Source organism: Austrofundulus limnaeus, unplaced genomic scaffold (assembly GCF_001266775.1).
Source record: "Austrofundulus limnaeus strain Quisiro unplaced genomic scaffold, Austrofundulus_limnaeus-1.0 Scaffold188, whole genome shotgun sequence".
NCBI lineage: Eukaryota > Metazoa > Chordata > Actinopteri > Cyprinodontiformes > Rivulidae > Austrofundulus > Austrofundulus limnaeus.
This window is the reverse complement of record NW_013952590.1, coordinates 844,480-847,257: the sequence shown is the minus strand read 5'-3', so window position 1 is coordinate 847,257 and position 2,778 is coordinate 844,480. Positions and strand designations below refer to the sequence as shown.

General features: G+C 39.4%; 1 protein-coding gene and 1 long non-coding RNA gene across 3 annotated transcripts in view; one reads left to right on the top strand and one right to left on the bottom strand.

The window, feature by feature from the left end:
* col4a5 (collagen, type IV, alpha 5 (Alport syndrome)) overlaps positions 1 to 2,778 on the top strand; it is a 73,291-nt gene that overhangs the window by 7,325 nt on the left and 63,188 nt on the right. The window lies entirely within an intron of this gene.
* LOC106524462 (uncharacterized) overlaps positions 957 to 2,778 on the bottom strand; it is a 5,816-nt gene continuing 3,994 nt past the window's right edge. The window contains exons 2-3 of the long non-coding RNA XR_001311006.1: positions 1,307 to 1,362; positions 957 to 1,199 (exon numbers count right to left, since the gene is read on the bottom strand). This is a non-coding gene — a long non-coding RNA (uncharacterized LOC106524462). The remainder of the gene's footprint in view (positions 1,200 to 1,306; positions 1,363 to 2,778) is intronic.

Sequence of the window (2,778 nt, the reverse complement as noted above, 5' to 3'; positions counted from 1 at the left end):
GGTGAAAATTTCATGTCATTAGCACCTCTAGTAATATATTTACTGAGAAAAATGGTGACGTGTTCAATACTTATTTTACCCGCTGTACCAGCTGCCTGCAAACTGGAGATGAGAAGCTTGTAACAAACGGGTGGACTGTAGAGTTGATGCTAYACCTTCATGACTCTGACTCTCTCTGCTTTATCCCTTCATTAAATGGTCAACTCTTTCTTAGCTAGTGCATCCTTTTAAACCTGTACCTGATACTGCTTTACACTGACATTGAAATGCAAGAATGTTTGGACTGTTAACTAATCTGTTCTTTAAAAGGAAAAATTGTGTCTAAAAGGAAGGTTAATGATCTTGATATAAGACCAATCTTAAAGAAAATAATTATTTTTTAATTGGGCTGATGATGAAAAACATTTTGAAGCAGATGTGTATGATGAGAAATGTAAAAAAAGATTTCAGATTAGCTGCCAGTCAGCAGTCAAACTATATGTGAATGTGCATTTGGGGACATACTAAAAARCTAATTTAATAGGAGCAATATTTGGTGGGGGATGTAAATAAATAAATTAAAAACTGCAGGGAAATCTAGTTTTCTTAATAGTTGTTTTGCTTATATTATTGGACATGCTATCTGTTTTTTAAAAATCTTTTACTTACTTTCTTACTAACTTTCTAACGATAGTATGATTTCTTCAAATAATTTACTGAGGAGGGGCCAATCTCAGTTTTTCTCCAAATTTGGTGGGGTTTAGACCCCTCTGACCCCCCTGAGATTTCTGCCTTTGGGTGCGCACCACAGAGACAGACATCAGCACCCTCTTCRAAACAATTCAGGTTCTCGTCCCCAGTGGTTATTTGTCAAAATCTAAGTATTTCACCCAGACATCATGCAAAGAGAGACAGCGTACACACGATAAGTTTCTAGTTGTCTGCCAACTCCATCTTTATGGTTTTGATATGGATAGCGAGCGATAACCACATAGATAGTGGAGTGTTTTTATTGTGCAGAAAGGCAGAAAGTTGTTTTGGCTTGTGGTTTTAGGTACAGTGGGAGCTAAAATATGGAGGCAGAATTTTGTTTCTCTCGTCTTCTTTTTCTTCTGCTTTCCTGTTAATATTTGCAGAACTCTGTGTGAGCACCTGGTTCTTTCATCACGCTGCAGAGTGTGGGTTTCTTCACATACTTCATTAGTTTACATATCCTCATCCTGAGGGAGGAACATGAGACAAGATCACAGAATCGACATGTTAAACACACTTCAGTCTGTTTCAGTTCATCAAATCATGATGTGCTAACATGCGACAAAGACCTTACGTGGCTTCGAGGACCAAAAACAGGATGGTTGATGGGTTTTTTTGTAGCTCCGCCTCCTATTAAAAAAGGAGAATAGGTGACTAACTCCAAATAAAGCTGCTGTAGCTCATTTCCTAACACCAGCAGGCAGCAGTATTAGATTAAAGAATTAGCATTTAGGTTGATTTATATGGAAGAGTATTAGGGCCTTAGAGCAAAAAAAAATCATGAGTTCTGATGATAAAAGCAGAATTTTGACTTTTATCTCAGAATTCTGAGGGGAAAAGAGGTTTAAGATTAAAGTCAGAATTCAGGGATTAAAGTTTGAATTCTGAGAGAAAAAATCAGAACTCWGTGCTCTGTGGGCCTAGTCCTCTTCTGTAGATTTAGCAAATCACAATCTGGTTAATACGCTCTGAAAAACTTTTTTAACACATTTTTCAACATTCCTCATCTACAACTCATACTCAGCTTTGTGTTGTACAACACATTTAATTAATACTTTGACATGAACTGTTATTGTTAACAGTTTGTCAGCAAAATATCTCATGAATAACTGGAAAGATTTTAGTGATCGTTTGAGGAAGTAGTGAATGGACWCACGTCTACAAGTCATTCACAGTTGGAGTCAACCCAKYTCAAGATGGCCGACCCAGCTACTCAAAGGTGGCYGTAACGTAGTCAGATTAACAGATATTGGGCTCAGATTTTGTTTATCAGTAGCTGAGAGTAACTCCTAACATCCACTCTGAGCACTAACAGAAATATGCATTTCTTCAAAGCATATTAGGTCTCTTCTGTATGAGAGGGAGGACATGTGTGAGTCAGGTTTCCAACATGCCTTCAAAGAACAACATGAAGACCCAAGTCAGTYAGGTTTAGTCTGGGATTAGTTCTAATGGTTGAGTTTAAGACAAGTGGCATGGCGCTCGAGGACAGGAGGACCAAATGGACATGTTTGTGTTATTCAGGTGGTCTTCATTAATCCCAGGTGGGTGTGCTGACTGGTATGCAGCTAAGCCTTCAGCATGCAGTTGGAATAATAATGGTCAGTGTGTCGCTATGTGTGTGTGTGTGTGTGTGTGTGTGTGTGTGTGTGTGTGTGTGTGTGTGTGTGTGTGTGTGTGTGTGTGTGCGCGCGCGCGCGCATGGTTTTTCTACATAGTGGGAACCATTTTCCAGAAAAAAAAAAGCACACTTGTGGGGACCAATGTCCGGTCGGTCTCCATGAGGCTGCTTTTTTTCTGGAAAATGGTTCAAGTATGGATGCTAATTACGGGTGGGGGTTTTGGTTTAGGACCAAGGTCTGACTTGACTTTAGGTTAGTTTTAGGGTCAGGTAGGTACCTGTGAGGTTAATTTTAGGGTAAATGATCAGGGTTAGGGTGTAAAATTACAAGAATTATGAATGGAAGTCAATCCACGGTCCCCACGAGGATATAAAAACATACCTGTGTGTGTGTGTGTGTGTGTGTGTGTGTGTGTGTGTGTGTG